The sequence below is a fragment of the Scyliorhinus torazame genome, chromosome 3 (genome assembly GCF_047496885.1).
Source record: "Scyliorhinus torazame isolate Kashiwa2021f chromosome 3, sScyTor2.1, whole genome shotgun sequence".
In the NCBI taxonomy this organism is placed as follows: domain Eukaryota; kingdom Metazoa; phylum Chordata; class Chondrichthyes; order Carcharhiniformes; family Scyliorhinidae; genus Scyliorhinus; species Scyliorhinus torazame.
In genome coordinates, this window is record NC_092709.1 from 99,617,978 (window position 1) to 99,638,647 (window position 20,670).

Genomic DNA, 20,670 nt, shown 5'->3' on the forward strand with positions numbered 1-20,670 from the left:
AATGAGATGGAGGATCTTGCACGCCTGTGCGCCTAACAGAGAATCCTTCGAGGATCCTACGATTTGAAATGATAATGTGGCTTTGTGTGAGTTGTGTGTAACATCGAGCTGGCAGGACCCCGTGGCCGGGATGACGGTTCCATTGTAGTCAACCAGCTGACTGTGGGATGGCAGAATCGGTGGTTTAACCTTCAAGATCTGGAAGGCTGACCATGCGAGGAGATTGGCGAAGGCACCAGTGTCCAGGCGAAATGTGATCTGTGATCGGTTGACCGTTAGGGTGGCACACCACTCATCGCCCGGATTAATGCTGTGCACTGGCAGCGGCTGGTGGTTCCGACTTGGGGACATCCGGTTCTTGTGGATTACCGCAACGCGGAAGAGCTCCCTGTCTTCAGTATCGCTGGTCTGCATATGACTCCGTGTAGGGGGGCTGAATCGCCCGCACATCCTGTGAGGCTGGCGGAATTGTTGGGAGTTGGCAGGTTGAGCTGCTCAACAGCAGGCAGAATAGTGGCCCATCCTGTCACAGCGGAGGCATTGTCGCGCTTTGGCCGGACATTGCCGCTTTAAGTGGGCGGAGCCACAGTTGACGCACGTCATGACATCATGGCGTTCGCTGCGCCACCGCGCATGCGCGGTGCGATCCTGCGTAGAGCCCGCCTGCCCATCATGTCCCTCTGCATCAACATCCCCTCTTTCGGCGCGTAGAAGCGCGGGCGGCCTCGGAAAGCTTGCGAAATGGCCGCCCTCGCCTGGGCCGCGGGCCGGGAGGAACCCGATCGACTGGACCCGCTCCGCCTCTTGGGACCCGTGCCGTTTCGGCTGCCTGGATTTGGAAGTACCGGCTGGTCGCGTTCTCGTGGAGGACGCAGGTCTCGATGGCAGTCGCTAGGGTGAGGCGCTTAATTTTAAGGAGCTGCTGGCGTAGGGTGTCCGAGATGACCCCAAGACCCCAAAAACTATCTGATCCCGTATCATGGAGTCGGAAGTGGCCTCATAGCCGCGGACTGCGCGAAGGTGTGTGTGGGCATACCTACAACATATGGACTGCACTAATTCAAGAAGGCGGCTCACCACCATCTTCTTGAGGGCAATTGCGGATGGGCATTAAGTACTGGCCTCGCCAGTGAAACTTGCATCCTATTAATGAAAAAATAAAATTTGCCAACAACAGTTACTTATATTTATATATGGTCTTTGATGTAATAAAACATCCCATGGTGCTTCAAACAAATATTACAAAACAGAAAAATGACATTGAGATGTGTAAGGATTATGACCAGAAGCTTGCTCATGGACGCTTGAAGGAATATGTTAAACAAGGAAAGTGAAATAGTGAGCCATAGTGATGCATGGAAGGAATTTTATAGCAATTGAAAGCACGTTAAAACTGGAAAGAAATTAAAATTGGAATGCTCAAAAGCGCTGGAATTAGATGAACACCGATATCTTGGAGGGTTGGGCTGGAGGATGTTAGAGATAGGATAGGTAAACCAGGATGTTTATTTTTAAATCAAAGCATTGCTTGGGTGAGCCAGAGTTGAGAGATGAATGGGATTTTGGTTGGGGTAAGGATACGGGGCAGCAGAGTTCTGCCTGGGATGCAAATCCGGTTTTGGCAGAGCTCCTTTACTGTAGCTATGTCAAAACGGATCTCTGTTAGCTAGTAGCAGAATATAAGTGCTAATCCAGTGTATACTTTATTTCCATTTTCATAGTTTTGAAATTTGTAAATGGCACATGTTGAATTTGACACTATATCAGAACAGTTGATATAAATGCAAGTCCTGCATTATCCCATTGGAGGGCATCCTTTTTTTGCTCGAAATGCTGTTTACATTTATTGCCAACCCTTGTTCAATGGGAAGTTTATGGAAAGCAAGTGGGTATCATTTGAGAAACCATTGGGACTTGGGGTTCTTTCTGCTTTGTATTATTGGGGAATCTAAAAAAAGATACACAAAAAAATGGAGTCACAGTTTCGCAAGAACAATGGAATAAAGAGAGGAAGTACAAAATGAGTGTGAAACTCGTGAATGGCCCAATCTGAAAAGGTGTCAGTGAATTGCAAATTAGTTGGTCTCGACCATAGCGGGCATCAGGGCATATTCCACTCACTGTTTTTCACTCATTAGTATTTTTTAATGGGGAAGTGACCTGCATTGCTCATTTGTGATCGTATGGGAGTATGAAACACAAGTTGTCGTCATATTTGTTTCAATTTTTATTATGGTAAAAGTTTAAGATGGTGCATATTGAAGCATGAATATGATGCCCACATTCACTGTTCAGTGTCATGACCTCTGGTTGTAGTTGCTGAAGGGATCAAAAGCTTTCATGCAGATGAGAAATTGAAGGATGACTTTGAGCAACTTGTGTTGGTTGATTACGAATTATCACTGATTAGAGAAGTTGGAGGTGGATGTTTCACAGATTAAGGACACTGAAGGTGGAGAGGAGGAGAAAATGCAGAATAAAATTATAAATCCCACTTGAAAATTGTTTTTGAAACTCTCATGAAGTCACTGCTAATAGTGCAGAAGTTGCCTTGGAGCTCAGCACATGTGGTTAATTTGTAATCCATCGCACATAAAGTATGGTACTAAAGCACATGGATGAAAGAGCTCCAAAAAATAGTTGATGAAGTATTAAACTGGAGACAATCTTTACACACTTTTATAAGCATTTATAAACATTTATTTACACACATTCACTACAAGCATGTAGATCCTTATCCTATCACTACAGTCTGTCCATTCTTGTGCCCACAGGCACAAGTGAATCCCCACTTAATACTTGCCACCCGCATACGACTAACAATCCCTTCTATCTCTTTTAAAAATTAGTTTATATGCACAACCAAATTTCCAGAACAAATTAAATCAAAGACCCCACATTCTCTACAAAGCAATAGATTGTGAGACACTTCCCTTGACGACCTCAAACCATTTCTTCACGCCTGCATTTTTGCTAAAACAGTCTGACAGTTGATGACCTGCATTTGCCGATTTATTTCAGATTTTTCCCCCCTCCAGCATTTGTTTCAAGCCAGCAAGGTCAATCCATAACCTTTGTGCAGAATTTATCCCACAATGAACCGTTATCTACATAACATTCGATAGGTTTGATACCTTCAGTAAATCAATTGTACTTAAAGTATTTGACATGGAATCCCATACCCACTTATCTCCACAAAAGCCAGTGTTTCAGTATCCAAAATACTTTTAACAATCCTTTTATTTTCTTAGTTTACAAAGCTAAAAATGGTAGCTTCATGCTCTGTTGATGACCTAAAGATGGGAACTTTCAGTATACATTTCTCCATGTTCTATTTGCCCTTAAAACATTCCATAATTTTAGTGTATGTCCATCGTATTACTTAATTCCAACACTTCAAAACTAGAGCTGGGCTAGTCTAAGTGTACAATCAATTCAACTGATCAGCCAAGCTTTGCAATTGCTCAGTCTCTTCTTCAGATATAAAACTTTCTGTGATAACCTAGTATAATTTAACACTATGGGAGTAACACGCACTAAATACGATGGTTGATTTAAAGTTATTCCGCACCTACTTTGCTTAATATCTAAACCAATATATTTAAAAGCCCCACAAGCCTGCCTCCTAGTTTTAAATTCTATTCCAATTTCATTAATGTAACATTTTCAAATTCAACAGTATCGACTCATAAGAAATTGTCAACATACATCATTAAGATACCTCTGTAAGTCTTACTTTATGATATGAATAGAACATTGGCATCTGCTTTTTAGTTGAATGCACCTGATTTTCAGCAAAACCGCTCACTGAAAAATATCAGACTCGGGAAGCATCTTTCAGAATATAACGACAGAAACAAAATAAATGCGGCTTTCCTTCTGCATCTGCTGCCTCTGAATGGTTTCAGAAGCACTTCTCTCTGAAAAGTATCATTCTGCAAAAGTGTGACATATGTCATTTGACCCTCCCATGAATATGTGACCAAAAGAGATCAAAATTATTTAGATGGTTAATTTTCCAGCTGCAGGAGAATTCACTAACATCTGTATCGCCCAGTTGCTCTATTCAAGCAACTAGCCTTACTATAGTACCATCTGCAAGGACTTCCGGGACAAGCCCATAAAAGTGACATGGTTGATTGCCCTATATCTGATACCTCAGAATAAACGTTGAATCCTCTCCAACAATCTAACTTCCTTTGTTTTGCAAATCTTAACAGCTTATCCTCAGTTTATTGATAACCACCAAGACATGAAGATTTCTAGTTCAGTTCCAAGATTATTCTGTGACCTTTATTTCATCATCTGATCAAAGGGCGCACGGCAGCACAGTGGTTAGTATTGTTGCTTCACAGCGCCAGGGTTCCAGGTTCGATTCCCGGCTTGGGCCACTGTCTCTGCGGAGTCTGCACGTTCTCCCTATGTCTGCGTGGGTTTCCTCCGGGCGCACTGATTTCCTCCCATTAGTCCCAAAAGACATGCTGTTAGGTAATTTGGACATTCTGAAATCTCCCTCAGTGTACCCGAACAGGCGCTGGAGTATGGTGACTAGGGGATTTTCACAGTAATTTCATTGCTGTGTTAATGTAAGCCTACTTGTGACAATAATAGATTATTATTATCATCAAGCTATAACAGTGGTTTCCAAACTGACGGCATGTGGGCTGCAAAGGATTCCTGCTAATACACGTTGAAGTGAGAAAGTTTCTCTCAAACATTCTAGATAGTGGAATTTCACGTTTATTTCTTTTGCCCATTCTGGGGCTGGGCTGAAGTCCCTTGAAACAGTATAGGGCCTAGCTTGATCTCCATTGCAACTGTCTACTCTGAGTAGTTGCTCAGAAGCTTGTGATCATATGGCATGAGAGAGCTCTTGGAACCAGGAGCACTGTTACTGTGGCTGGCCAGATACTAATCTGAGCGAAAAGGGGCTGTGGATGTCCAGTGAGGGTCCCAGGCTCTCAGAGTCTGGTTATCAGTTTGAGATGTGCTTCACCTTGGTGCTGCAGTGGGCCCACATTCACTGGCTCACCTTTGGTGGCATTGACCAGATGTGGCTGCCCTCATTGATAACTGGCATCTCGTGGAAGAACCTCCGTGCCACTCTGCTGCCCACCCCATGGACTAGAATCATCCCTGATACTGGACTATCAGAAAGGTAAAATGCCGGGAGGGACTATAATCCTCTGCCCTGCTAATCTGTAGTCAGAAGCAGCTTTTGTCTTTCCGGAATGATGTGAATAGGGGCTGTTTAGCACAGGGCTAAATCGCTGGCTTTGAAAGCAGACCAAGACAGGCCAGCAGCACGGTTCAATTCCGGCAACAGCCTCCCCGAACAGGCGCCGGAATGTGGCGACTAGGGGCTTTTCATAACTTCATTTGAAGCCTACTTGTGACAATAAACGATTTTCATTTCATTTTTCATGTGGCACAGACTAAGGTGGGGAAGTGCATCCTGATTGGGATTGCAGCCATGGCAACAGTTTGTATAATGTCTGAAGCTGCAATTGTTGAATTCAGCCTGTCAAAGGGAATTCCAATTGTTTACGAGCTGCCTGAAGCCCACCAGACCCGTCAAGCTCCTGGGGGAGGTGAGAGAACGATAAAGGCAGCCATGGAGGCTCGGGTGTTGCAAAGGAAAGTCAAGAAGTGAAGCAGAGAAAATATCCTGCAAGTCTTTGGATGAAGGAAACCTCTTGAAATACTACGAGTCCACAAACATTTCTGTGTTCACCGTTAAGTCAAGGTTTTTTTTAATGTTGCTGTATGAAGTTGTTTATCATGAAGACATGTTTAATGAAATGTATGAAAAAAAGTTTTCTTCCTTCTCTTCCCCAAGACCTTGTTGTCTCTTGAAGGTATTGGCCAGTGCCTGATGTGTTATGTAATCTGGGATAACACAGGCTGCAACCCGATGCAGCTTTGACCAAAAGATACTCCAGACTTTGAAGTATGTTCAATGTGATTTATTGAACCATTAGCACAGTTCTCTGAGTTCGACTCTCTTGCTAATCTTGCTATAGTAACTCAGTCTAACTAACCAGTCTGCTCTAAGCCACATGGTGGGTGTGATGCTTCTGATCTGCCCCTGTCCTACTCTCTAAGTGTCGCCTGTGGAAAGAGAAAGAGCATGTGTGCCCTGTCCTTTTATATATGGGGTTTTGTAATGCCCCCTTGTGGTAGTGTCACCTCTGGGTGTCTTGACTGCCCATTGGTCGTGTCCTATTCTATGTGTTCATTAATTGTATGTTTGCATGTCATGACATCTCCGGTGCTCCCTCTAGTGTTTACTTAATCGTAGTGTATTTACATTAAATTGTGTATTTACAGTGATGCATATCACCACACTGGACATGGCTGTCAAATGAAAAATTCCTCTAGTGAATCATACAGGTGTTCAACTTGTCAAGAATTTGTCAATTGAATTTGTCAAGAATTCAAAGTAAAATAATTTTTAAAGAAAGATTAAAGATGAAACCCTGAAGCCAGGCATGACACTGCTTTGTTCTGAAGTGATTGAATAAGGTAGATGTGAGATCCAGGCTAAGTTCCTCTGATTCTGCAACCTGAATCTGCCCACAGGCCCAGGCAGTGTCCTGCCTTGCCCTACTCTTATCGGTCACCCTGAATTTTTAAATCTGCCTCCAATCATGCAACCGGCAGCGATGCCTCCGCTATTGAGCTGTGGCCTGACTGAGCCCAACCCTGTCAGCTGGCGCTGCAGAATGACATAGGCTTCAGCATCACCACCTCAAGACCCCAAACTGCACTTGCATTTGTCCTGGCCAAGGTCCATGAGCTGGAGCAGCAAAGATGATGAGTACATAAAATAACAAGTGAAAGGGCATTTAAAGTATATTGTTGCCCTGTATTAATGCATCGCTACAAGTTTGCTGCTTTTCGTGAGGTTTTCCCCTGCCGATTTGATGCTCTAACTATAAAGCAGAAAAATAAATATTTTTATTAACAGCTTCCATCTCACCAAGGAGGCTTCAGACCAAAGAACAACCTGCTCTGAAAACGTTGCTCACATTTTGACAGCTGTGATGAAATTCACTGCCGCAACTGAGACAATTCCTGCCAAACATTCAAAAGAAAATATCCATAACATTTTTTTTTAAATAAAAAAGTCTATTTGTCTCATCTCTCAATGTTAAGGGATCCTTGAAAAAACAATTCCAGGATCCAGATCCACATTGTTATTGCAAGTTTGCTGGCAACATGAAACTTGGTGGGACGATGAGTGGTGAGGATGTTAAGAGGCTTCATGATGGTTTAGACAAGTTCAATGAGTGGGCAAATACATGATTGATTCAGTATAGCGTGGATAAATGTGATGTTATTCACTTCGGAAGGTGAAACAGATGGCAGTGTATTATTTAAATGGTGATAGACTGGAAATTGTTGACTTGTAAAGGGACCTGGATGTCCTTGTACACCCAATAACTGAAAGCAAGCATACAGGTACAGCAAGCAGTGAGGAAGGCAAATTATAGGTTGGCCTTCATTGGTAGAGGATTTTAGTACAGGAGCAAGGATGTCTTACTACAGCTGTGTAGGCTCTTGATGAGACCACACCTGGAATTTTGGGCTCTCTGTAAGGAGCTGTGAAAGTCTCAGTCTCATTTAAATTCAAAGTCATACTCTGGACATAACAGGAATGAGTGAATGTGATGAGTATTGTGTTAATATTGAACAATAATAGTATGACAATTATAATTGATAAATAAGAATATGTAAGAAAAGGAAGAAAGAAAACTTTATTGAAAGGAAAAAGCACTTGTATATATCTGAAGCAAAGAAGACCGATAGATGTTTGGTTAAACACAAACAATAACCCCGAATTTGGTATGTTCCATGACAGCTCCCCCAAAATTGGGACGCATGTTACTATCCTCTCGGTACATACATGTTATAACCTGCCTGCTTACCATTGGCTGGGGACTAATGACAATCCCACAATCCTGTGGGAGTATGAGCTTCCCCAATGAGGGGGGGGGGGGGGGGGGGCGGAGAAACCATTAGTAAACTCCCATGTATAAATAAAGCTGGCCAGTTTGGAACCAGCAGGAAGGAGTGTGCAGCAAGGGAAGTTGCTGCTGCTGTTATATATATATATATATATATGTTATTGTAAATAAATGTTATTACTTTGTATCCTTAAAACTCGTGCTGGATCCTTCGTGGCCCTCACAGAAATACATTTACCAAATCACTGAATAACCCTGGGCACTATGGTCAGTCACTTTGTTTCTGGCATTTCCTCCTGTCGTCAGTGTTTGATTATTACATCTGGTTGTAGCCTGAGTCTCCAAAGCAATGTCTTTTTACCCTGGTAGCATGCTACACAGTCTTTTCCAAAATAAATCTCAGCTCTTATCAGTTCTTCTCATTGGGACGACAAGGTTAAGTAGATTTTGCAATATTCATGTTGTTTACATAGCTCTTTATGGTGTCTTCCCATCTGCCATCAATCAGGTGCAAGGTCCATCTTGTAAACTTTTTCTGGTGACCACATCAGATAGATTACTCAAAGCACAATCAACTGGTTATGGTCAGCGCCTATCAAGTGAAAAAATACAAACTTGACTTTAAATGTTAAGAGGCAGAGCAGAATTAAAATACAAAATAGCAAAAATTAGGCTTACATTACCTCAGAAAGGATATACTTGCCGTTGACGTAGGTTCACCAGGCTGATTCCTGGGATGGTAGGATTGTTGTTTGAGGAGAGATTGGGTAGACTACATCTGCATTCACTGGAGTTTAGAATAATGAGAGGGGATCTCGTTGAAATGTACAAAACTCTGACACAGCTGGATGCAGGTATGTTGTTTCATCTGACCGGTGGGTCACAGTCTCGGGATACAGTGTAGGCCCTTTAGTACTGAGATGTGGAGAAACTTAATTTAGAGGGTTGTGAACCTGTGGAATTATCTATCCTAGGAGGCTTTAGAGACTAAGGAGGAAAGAGATTTCTATACTCAAGATGTCAAGGGGTATGGGGAGAGTATAGGAGCATGGTGGTTAGCACTGCTGCCTCACGACACCGAGGACCCGGTTCACTGTCCATGTAGAGATTGCACATTCGCCCTGTGTCTGCGTGGGTCTCACTCCCACAATCCAAAGATGTACAGGGTAGGTGGATTGGCCATGCTAAATTGCCTCTTTAATTGGAAAAAACAATTTGGGCACTTTAAATTAAAAAAGAAAATTCATCTATGATCATAGTGAATGGTGGAGCACGCTTGAAAGTTCGAATGACCTATTCCTGCTCCTATTATCTGTTTGTGTTTGTTGCCAAAAACTAATCAGATCTTCCTTCGGCAATACCTGCTCTGTGTGTACATGTTTGGTTGAACATTAGCTGTTAAGATATGCTCCCACAATTGTTGCATCCTGCATTCATTAGACACTCTGAAATATATGCCACTTGTATACCCATTCTGGGCAATTTGCCTTTGGATGTGGTAGCTTTGTCACACATGTCTTGATCACTCATTGGCACTATCCAGCCTTTAATTTCTACTTCATTCTGTTCCTCAGGACCTTCATCACAAAACATATGAGCTATTTTGTATTTTGCATTTTAATTGTGGAGCAAGGTGCCTTCTATCAGCTGCCCGGTGTTGGAGATTTTGTGATTAATTGTGATGAATAAATCTGAGCAGTTGAATTGCCATGGTGAATGAATGAGTACTGTTTTACCATCATTACCCTTTACCTTACTTTCCATTCCCTATGACCCTTTCATTGTATACTGAATCTCCTCAAGATCATCTCTGATTTTAAAAACAAATTAATTTACAGGATGTGGGTGTTGCTGGTTAGACCAGCATTTATTGTCCATCCCTATTTTCCCGTCAGAAGGTGGCAGTAAGCTGCTTTCTTGAACACCTCAGTGCTGTTAGGGAGGGAGTTCCAGGATTTTGCCCCAGCAACAATGAAGGAACGACGATATATTTCCAAGTCAAGGTGGCGAGTGACTTGGAGGGGAACCTCCAGGTGATCTTCTCCGGTATCTGCTGCTTGTCCTAGATGGTAGCGGTTGTGGCTTTGGAAGATGGTATCTAAGGAACCTTGGCGAATTACTGCGGTGTATCTTGTAGATGGTGCATGCGGCTGCCACTATTTGTCAGTGACGGAGAGTTTGAATGTTTGTGGAAGGGGGAGCAATCAAGTGGGGGCTGCTTTGTCCTGGATGAGGTTGAGCTTGTTGATGGAGCTGCACCCATCCAGGCAAATGGAGAATATTCCATTACATTCCTGACTGATGCCTTTTAGATGGTGGACAGGCTTTGGGAGGTCAGAGATGAGTTATCACCCTAGGATTCCTTGCCTTTGACCTGCCCTGGTAGCCACAGTATTAATATGGCTAGTCCAGTTCAGTTTCTGATCAAGGGTAACCCCTAGCATGTTGATTGTGGGATGATTCAGCGATGGTAATGCCATTGAATGTCAAGGGGCGATGGTGAGATCCTCTCTTGTAGGAGGTGGTCATTGCCTGGCACTTGCGTGACGCAAATGTAACTTGCCACTTGTGAACCCAAGCCTAGATATTGTCCAGGTCTTGCTGCATTTTGTATAATACCTCCGTGCACTCCTGAGTTTTTTGAGACCCTAATGAGCCTTGAGGAAAGCTTGTCTCCATGCAGGTAAAGCATTCAAACGTGCAAAAAAAAAATGCAACCAATTGACGTACTTCCTGTCAGGGTGATTTGATCAACTATTTTATACAACATTTCATTGACCACTACATGATTCCTTTTACAAAGTCCATTTCAGCTGTGGTATTCATGACCATGATCATATGTTTGCGCATTGTCTCTCAAGTCTTGATTGGCAAATTCCACTCCATTATCTGTCGGAAACCTCGCTGGTGCCCCAAGGTTGGTTGGTCCCCGTCCTGTTCTCCATAATTTTGTGCATAATAACTTTTTTGTCCTTATTAAGGGATTTGGGTGGTTTTGGCGAGGCCAGCATTTACTGTCCATCCCTAATTGTCCTGGAGAAGGTGGTGGTTAGCCACCACCTTAAATGCTGCTGGCCATGTGGTTCAGATACACACACTGTGCTGTTAGGAAGGGAGTTCTACGATTTTTGACCCAGCAACAGTGAAGGAACAATGATATAGTTCCAGATCAGAATGACACCTTTGTTTCTTGTGGAGTTGCACCTTGACAACGCAATCTGACTATCTTTTCCTTTCAATTATTTCTTTTTTGGGAGCATCTCAGTACTGCAATATTCATAATTTCTCTTTGTACAGAGTTTTCTGCGCTTCAAATTAGATGTAGGATGAAATTTCATTGCTGCAGTCCATCCAATGTGTACTTCGCCATGTCAATCTTTTAAAGGCGTCCTCTACTATTCTATAGTGACACTTCCATTCCTTGTACCAGCCTTGGAATCTACTAAAATAAGAAAATTGTTCATCCACTGTCACTCTCTGACACATATAATGGGCGCAACATCATGTGGTCGAATCCTTGCATATTTCTAGTGGTCTAACTGAGATATATATTTGAAGACAACTGGGTAGGATCAATTTATTAATCGGTTTCCAAAATCAAGATGTACCATAGTAAAAATAAATTTACGTCAGTTATGCTTGTCACTTTACTTTTGCAGTGTTGCAACCTGATAAGGCTCCATCATAACTTTATAAAATTGGATCAGAAGGGATGGATCTTGTAATTTTCTTTGCTCTTATAGTCTAGTGAGAATTATAAATCTTGGTTGTTATAAATCCAGGGATAATTTTTAATGTTAGAAGTTACACATTTGAATTAATTCAGATGCCAATTTGTTGAGGTTCTTATTGCCAGTGTTACACTGTGTGGTAAACCACTGTTAGTGTATTATATGTATTGTGGTAAACTGTTACTGTACTACATTTATTGTGGTAAACCACTGCCTGATGGCTCCGCCTCCCCTCGGGCTCGATATAAAGGTGGCTGACCTCCGGCACTGCCCCAGTTCGGGATCAGTGGCCAGGAGGCTTTCTGTTTAGCTTATTAAAGCCACAGTTTTGTTCACTACTCGTCTTGTGTTAATTGATGGCATATCAATTTAATAAGCTAAACTTTTAAGATGAATTCATCACTCAAGCCTGATCGCCTGGAGCTGGACCCACAAGCAGCCGACGCCACTTCGACATTCGAGCACTGGCTAAGCTGCTTCGCAGCTTACCTCGGATCCTCCACCGACGACGTCACCGACCTCCAAAAGCTTCAAATGCTCAACGCAGGGGTGAGCCTGCAAGTTTTCCTTCTTATCAGAGACTCCCCCTCGTATACGGAGGCGATAATGCTGCTGAAGGGACAGTACGTAAAGGCAGTAAACGAGGTGTATGCCAGGCACCTCCTTGCCACGAGGCGACAACGTGCCGGAGAATCACAAGCCGAATTCCTGTGTGCCTTACGGGTACTTGGACGGAACTGTGCTTGCCAGGCGGTATCGGCTGTCCAACACACGGAGCTGCTGATCAGGGACGCCTATGTCGCGGGCATTAAATCCAATTACATTCACCAGCGCTTGTTAGAAGGGGGTACACTCGGCCTCCCAGAGAGTGCAGCTCTTGAACTCGCTGGAAGTGGCTTTCCAGAACATGGAGGCCTACACATCCGACCACGCGGCACCCTCATGGGCGCCGCCATCACCGGACTCGAGTGCAGCGCAAGCCTGTTCCGCGCAGCAGCCCGTCAACGCCGGAAGCCCGAAATGCTACTTTTGCGGCCAGGGTAAGCACCTCAGACAACGCTGCCCTGCACGGAACGTGATTTGCAACGGGTGTGGGAGGAAGGCCACTTCGCCAAAGTCTGCCAGGCTCGACCTGTCCCTAATGTTCCTAGGCCCAGCAGCGCTGCCTGTTTTCTGTCAGGACCGCCCCCATCTGCTGCGCCACCCGCCATGTGCGACCCGTGGACGCTGCCATCTTCGCTGCCACCCGCCATGTGCGACCCGTGGGAGCCGCCATCTTCGCCGCCACCTGCCATGCGTGACCCATGGGGCCGCCATTTTTGACACCACCTTCGATGCTACCCGCCACGTGCAACACATGGGGGCCGCCTCCCGGGACACCTGCTCGCCCGGTCGTATGCTGGCCACCGCCACCTCCGACTGGCCCACCCACCACCTTGCGAAGCTCGCCTCCATCACACTCGACCAGTCTCGACCTCATCATCTCACAAAATCCACGATAACCGTCAGGATCAACGAGCACGAGACTGTCTGCCTCTTCGACTCCAGGAGCACAGACAGCTTTATGCACCCAGATACAGTAAGGCGCTGCTCCCCCCCAATTTTACTTGCGGCCCAGAAAATCTCCCTGGCTTCCGGATCACATTCCGTAGAAATCCGGGGGTACTGTGTCGCTACCCTTTTGGTACAAGACGTAGAGTACACTAACTTTAAGCTCTACATCCTACCCCATCTCTGCGCTGCCCTATTATTGGGGCTCGACTTTCAGTGCCACCCCCAAAGCCTTACCTTAAAGTTCGGTGGACCCCTGCCCCCCCCCCCCCCCCCCCCCTCACCGTAGCACTTTGACCCTTAAGGTCGCCCCACCCTCGCTCTTCGCTGACCTCACTCCAGACTGTAAGCCCGTCGCCACTAGGAGCAGACGATAAGGTGTCCGGGACAGGGCCTTTATCAGGTCGGAGGTCCAGCGACTCCTACGAGAGGGGATCTTTGAGGCTAGTACCAGCCCCTGGAGAGCCCAAGTGGTGGTCGTCAAGACTGGGGAGAAGCACCGGATAGTCATCGACTACAGTCAGACGATCAACCGGTACACGCAGCTCGATGTGTACCCCCTCCCCCGCATATCTGACATGGTCAATCAGATTGCGCAGTATCGAGTCTTCTCTACAGTTGGGTTGAAGTCCGCGTACCACCAGCTCCCTATCCGCCAGAGGACCGCCAATACACTGCCTTCAAGGCAGATTGTCGCCTCTACCACTTCCTCAGGGTTCCCTTCGGCGTCACCAATGGGGTCTCGGTTTTCCAGCGAGAAATGGATTGAATGGTTGACCAGTACGGGCTGCGGGCCACGTTCGTACCTAGGTAATGTCACCATCTGCGGCCACGACCAGCAGGACCATGACGGAAACCTCCGGCATTTCTTCCACACCGCTAAGCTCCTTAGCCTCGCATACAATAAGGAGAAATGCGTTTTCCGCACAATCCGCCTAGCTATCCTTGGCTACGTTGTGGAAAACGGAGTCCTGGGGCCCGACCCCGACCACATGCGCCCCCTCCTGGAACTTCCCCTCCCCCAATGCCCTGAAGAGATGCCTGGGGTTCTTCTCTTATTATGCCCAGTGGGTCCCCAATTATGCGGACAAGGCCCGTCCACTCATTAAATCCACCATTTTTCCCCTGACTGCTGAAGCCCGCCTGGCCTTCAACCGTATCAAGGCAGATATTGCCAAAGCCGCGATGCACACTGTGGACGAGTCCATTCCGTTCCAGGTGGAGAGCGATGCGTCGAACTTTGCCCTGGTCGCTACCCTCAACCTGGCGGGCAGGCCCGTGACTTTCTTCTCCCGTTCTCTCCATGCCTCTGAAATTCGACACTCCTCCGTCGAAAAGGAAGCCCAAGCCATTGTAGAAGCTGTGCGACATTGGAGGCATTACCTGGCTGGCAGGCGATTCACTCTCCTCACTGACCAACGGTCGGTTGCCTTCATGTTTAATTTTACACAGCGGGGCTCTCCACCTACAACTATGATATCTTGTACCGACCTGGGAAGCTCAATGAGCCCCCAGATGCTCTATCCTGCGGTACATGTGCCAGCGCACAAGTAGACCGACTTCGGGCCCTCCACAACGACCTCTGTTACCCGGGGGTCATCCGTTTTTTTCATTTTATCAAGGCTCGCAAACTGCCTTACTCCATCGAGGAGGTCAGGACCGTGACCAGGGACTGCCAGGTCTGCGCGGAGTGCAAACCGCACTTCTATCGGCCGGATAGAGCACACCTGGTAAAGGCCTCCCGCCCCTTTGAGTGCTTCAGCATCGACTTCAAAGGGCCCCTCCCCTCCATTGACCGTAACGTGTACTTCCTCAACATTGTTGACGAGTACTCACGATTCCCCTTTGCCATCCCATGCCCTGACATGACCTCTGTCACCGTCATCAAGGCCCTGCACAGTCTCTTCACCTTGTTCGGTTCCCCCACCTACATCCATAGCGATTGGGGTTCCTCCTTCATGTGTTCCTGTTTAACAAGGGCATCGCCTCAAGCAGGACGACCAGCTACAACCCCCGGGGAAACGGACAGGTGGAGAGGGAGAAAGCGACGGTCTGGAGGGCCGTCTCCCAGTCTCCCGCTGGCAGGAGGGCCTTTCCGATGCGCTCCACTCCATCCGGTCACTCCTGTGCACTGCCACCAATGAGACCCCTCACGAATGTATGTTTGCCTTCCCTAGGAAGTCCACCTCGGGTTTCTCGCTCCCGTGCTGGCTGACAGTCCCAGGGCCCGCCCTCCTCCGGAAGCATGCAAGGAGTCATAAATCGGATCCCCTCATCGAGAAGATCCTGCTCCTCCATGCCAACCCACAATATACCTACGTGGCACATCATGGCGGGCGGCAGGACACAGTCTCCCTCCGTGACTTGGCACCTGCAGGTTCCCCAGCGACCATCACCACCACGCCCGACCCTACACCGTATCCCTCCATCACTACCCGGCTACTTCAAGATTTGGCACCCGCAGGCCCACCAGCAACCATCACCACCACCCCCGCCTGTACGCCCTCTGACTAAACAACTGGGCGAAGACGAAGACAACACGCTCCCGGACGCGCAGGTCTCAACACCAGTGCACACACCACAGCCGGGACTGAGGTGACCACGGCGGAATGTCAAAGCCCCCGACAGACTCGACCTTTAAGTCCACTTCACTCCCGCTGGACTCTTTTTTTTTAAACAGGGGGTGAATGTGGTAAACCACTGTTAGTGTATTATATTTTTGTGGTAAACTGTTGCTGTACTACATGTATTGTGGTAAACCACTGCATGATGGCTTTGCCTCCCCTTGAACTCGGTATAAAGGTGGCTGACCTCTGGCACTGCCACAGTTCGGGATCAGTGGCCAGGAGGTTTTCTGTTTAGCTTATTAAAGCCACAGTTTCATTCACTACTTGTCTTGTGTTAATTGATGGCACATCACACTGGTTCAGTTGACAGGCTGTACACTTAATGTCAGTGTAACATAAACATGGAGAAGCATCCTAATCAGTGATGCAAAAATTGCTGTACAGTAGCTATCAGTTTTAATTGCCTAATCCTGCTGGAACTTGAAATGGGGATATCCTATTTTAAATGACTGCTGTGCTCTTCTTAAAATCCAGCTTCAAGACCAAATTAATAAGCATTAATTAAGGATAACCTGATCAAGCAACTATTTTTAATGACTTGTAGATTTTCAAAAGGCATTCACTAAAGTTCCTCAAGAGACTTTTTAGAAAAATACAGTAATGTGTACTGTATAAAAGATGCACTGTAGATACCTACCAAGACTCCTTTAACAGCATCTTCCAAACCTGTATCTCTAGCACCGAGAAGGACAATGGTATGGACAGGCGCATGGGAACGCGACCATTTGCATGTTCTCTCCAGGCCCGTGCTATCTGTCTTGAAACTATGTTGCTGTTCCTTCACAGTTGCTGGATCAAAATCCTGGAACTCTGTGCCTAACAGCACTGTAGGTGTATATGGACGTCAACAGTTCAAGAAGGTGTCTTACACTGGCTTCATGAAGGCAATTGGGAATGAGTAACAAATGTTGGCCTTGCCAGTGATGCCCAAATGTCATGAAAGAATAAAAAAAGGTTGTTTATGCAGAAGGCAGGAGTAATGTAAATAGTTGCAGCAACAGTGGACAAAAAAGCAAAACTGTTTCTCTCCACAGGTGCTGCCTGAGTTGCTGAGTATTTCAGACTAACTGGATGACCTGGCTCATGCTTGGGAAATAAAGGATGAATGTTTAAAAATACGTTTTTAAAAAAATACATTTTCAGTAAATTCCGATATTTGCTCTATGGGCATATGGATTAAATGGGATGGGTATTAAAGCTGAAAATCAGAACACAAAAATGTTTCTATCAAGTAATTTATTTGAAACCTTTCTTAGATCCAAATATTTCATTCAACCCAACTTAATTTCCTTCTTTCTCATAATTATTTTAATTAACTATTTTAATCCCACAAATATGAAGCATGCACCTAAATTCACAAATATAATGAAAAGCTTATTTGATAAAATTAATTTTTATAATGAATTTACTTTCATTTGCTTTATTTGATGATTCTAGTTTAATCAGACTTACAATCTTTATTTTATGATTTCTTTTAATCATTTTCTACATTCTCTATATCACCGTCAAAATATTTGGGATCAAAAACTACATCTATGTCTTTATCTCCAGTGTTGGTTAATACTCTGAATATTAAAGACCACATCTGTATCACATCCTACATTTTCAGTGTCACCATCTGCATTTGTGTTTTTTGAAACTTTTTTTGATTCTTTCATGGGATGTGGGTGTCACTTGTGATGATAGGAGAACTATCATCGGTATATAATATGAGTTGTTCATCACCACCTCCATGTTTTACGGTTGTCGTTCTAGCATCCGGTCAGCAGGTGGGGCGAGTACGCAGTCCCGGGACCCGGATGCACCATGTGTTCCTTCAGAAGGTGTTTGTTAGGAGTTGATTACAGTCGCATATTAGAGTAGCTCTGTAATTTCTTAGTGTTCGTTAGACAATTATTTCCAATTGTATTCATCTTAGACATTTTAGTTATTTGTTAATGTAGGTTTAGTAATAAATAACTTTGTGCACAAAACAAAGTCCATTGTTCTTTGTTAACACAATAATATTGAGATACCACATCAGCCCAATCAAAGAACATTACAGCTGGCTAGGCCAGCAGCCATCTGCAATTAGGTGATGGTGAGCTGCCATCTTGGACCGCTGCGGTCCATGTGATGTAGGTAAACCCACCATAATGTTAGGGAAGGAGTTCCAGGATTTTGATCCAACAGCTGAAGGAATGGTGAACGTTAGGTGGGGTTACTGGGGGTAGGGTGGATGCATGGGCTTAAATATGGTGCTCATTCCAAGGACCGGTGTAGACTTGATGGGCTGAATGGCCTCCTTCTGCACTGTAAATTCAATGATCTATGGTATAGTTCCAAGTCAACATGGTGGGTTGTTTGGAGAAGCATTTGCAGGTGGTGGCGTCCCCATGCATCTACTGTCTTTGTCCATCTAGGTGGTGAAGGTCTTGGAACATGCTGCTGAAGGAACATTAGTGCAGTGCACCTTGTAGAAGTTGCACACTGCTGCCACTGTGCATCAGTGGTGGAGGGAGTGAACGTTGAAGGTGGTGGATGGGCTGCTTTGTCCTGGATGGTATTGAGCTTGAGCGCTGTTAGAGCTGCACTCACCTCGGCAAGTGGAGAGTATTCCATCACATTTATGCCTTGTAAAGATGGTGGGCAGACCTTGGGGAGTCAGGAGGTTAGTTAATCTCTGCAGAATTCTCAGCCTCTGACCTGCTCTTGTAGCAGCAGTATTTATATGGCTGGTCCAGTTCAGTTTCTGGTCAATGATAACCAGGTGGTGTTAACCTGATAATCAATGATAGTGGGGGATTCAGCAATGGTATTGCTATTGAACATCAAGGGGGGGTTCCAGACTTGTTGGAGATGGTCATCACTTGTAACATTTGTGCCACACGTATCACTTATCAGCCCAATCCTGAATGTTGTCCAGGTCTTGCTGAATATGGATATGTATTGCTTCAGTATTTGAAGAGCCACAATTGGTGCTGAAAATTGTACAATCATCAGCAAGCATTCCCATTTCTGACATGATTGAGGGAAGGTTATTGATGAAACTGAAGATGGCTTGACCTAGGATACTAGCTTGATGTGTGAAGGAAATATATAAACCAATAGGTAGAATTCATATATTTTTAGGATATTATAATTTAGAATTTAGAAAGTGGACACATGTTCGAGTATAGCCATTTTTTCTCAGAAGCCTTAAATTATACATGGCCAACACTTGCTGACAGCTTTGGTTCCAACAGGTGTTAAACAGACCTCATTCGTACCACACAAAGTAACACCAGGGTATTCAAGTTCTCTTCATACTAAGCAAAGATAAGAAAAAGCTATTTAAAGTCATTTTCGAAGGGGCTTTAGAAGCTTTTCTAATAGTATTGTCTAAAGTTATTTATTTGGGAGTCATTCTTAAGTCTCAACTCAGCAAATTAGAAAAAACGACTTCTATTCTTCTATAAAAAGTTTAAAATTACTTCTATAGAAATAAAAACAATTGGAGGTAACAGCAAATATATTAAGGGCGTATTTTAGAACATGACCATATACAGGCTCACAGTGTGAATAATAAAATCATTTTGACAAATAATAGAGAATAATAAGGACACATATAAGGGGATGAGTTAATCAAAGATAATGCCCATTATTGCTAAAGAATTTTGTAATATGGTTTAGGAAGGTATAACTGTTCCAATTTCCTTTCAGAACAGCAGAGACATTGTAGAAGGCTCCGGGGTGAACCTCTTCAATGTTTCTCCACTTGTAGAGGAGTTGGATATCGTAAAGCAGACTGATTTTCTGTCCAACTGCCCCAACAACTGATTCACTTGGGAATCAGGTAAATCTAAAGCATTACTTTGAATATTGATGGGTTTTCTTAAATTGTTATTGGCTGTGACATTGTATTTTTAAAATTTCATTGGATTCTGTTTTAGAATGAAGACTAGGCTCAGGTGAGGGTGATTGATCTAGGGTAGTCTATATTTGAGGCTAGAGTTACAATCCACTTCAGAGTAACTCCTGAGACTGAGATAATTAAACACGAGAAACCACAGCCATCTTCCTTTGTGCTAGTGTGACTCCAACTTGTGGCAAATTCCCCCCACCTCCTGATTACCACTGACTCCAATTTTCCTAGGCCCCCTTGATACCACACTCTTGTCAAATGCTGCCTTGATGTCAAGGGCATTCACTCTCTCCCCATCTCTGGAGTCCATGTTTGGAGCTGAGTGGTCCTGGCAGAACCAGACTAAGCGATAGTGAGTAGGTTATTGCTGAGCAAATACCACTTGATAGCACTGTTGATGACGCTTTCCATAATAATTAAAGCAAAATTTGCAGATGCTGGAAATCTGAGATAAAAACAGAAAATGCTGGGGACGTAGGAATTAGGAGCAAAAGTACGCAATTCAGCCCTGCGAGCCTGCTCCGCCATTCAATCAGATCATGATTGATCTCTTCCTAGTCTCACTTCCCTACGTATTCCCCATATTTAACCTGTTTTTAAATCCTAAATATATCTATCTCCTTCTTGAAACTATTTAATGACTCAGACTGCACTGCACTATGGGGCAGCGATTTCCACAAATTCACCACCCTCTGCGAGAAGTAGTTCCTCCTCTACCGCCTCTCAACCTATATCCATAACCTCTAGTTCTAGATTGCCCTGAAAGGGGGAACATTTGGCCTACGTTTACTTTATCAACCCCTTTTAGTATTTTATATACCTCAGTCAGAACCCCCGAGTATAAACCCAAACTGTTTAATCTCTCCTCATCCGTCAATCCCTTTATCCCCGGAAGCAATCTGGTGAAC

At 44.7% G+C, this 20,670-nt stretch overlaps 1 protein-coding gene across 8 annotated transcripts in view; it reads left to right on the forward strand.

Annotated features, from left to right (window-relative positions):
* The window catches only part of fbxw7 (F-box and WD repeat domain containing 7), a 572,031-nt gene that overhangs the window by 90,211 nt on the left and 461,150 nt on the right, over nt 1-20,670 (forward strand). For 3 of the 8 annotated variants that reach the window (XM_072496055.1, XM_072496054.1, XM_072496057.1), the window contains exon 2: nt 19,561-19,693. The exons of 4 other annotated variants lie outside the window; for them this stretch is intronic. The gene's annotated coding sequence lies outside the window, so the exon portion shown is untranslated. The remainder of the gene's footprint in view (nt 1-19,560; nt 19,694-20,670) is intronic. One more of the 8 variants, XM_072496058.1, reaches the window with a different exon arrangement.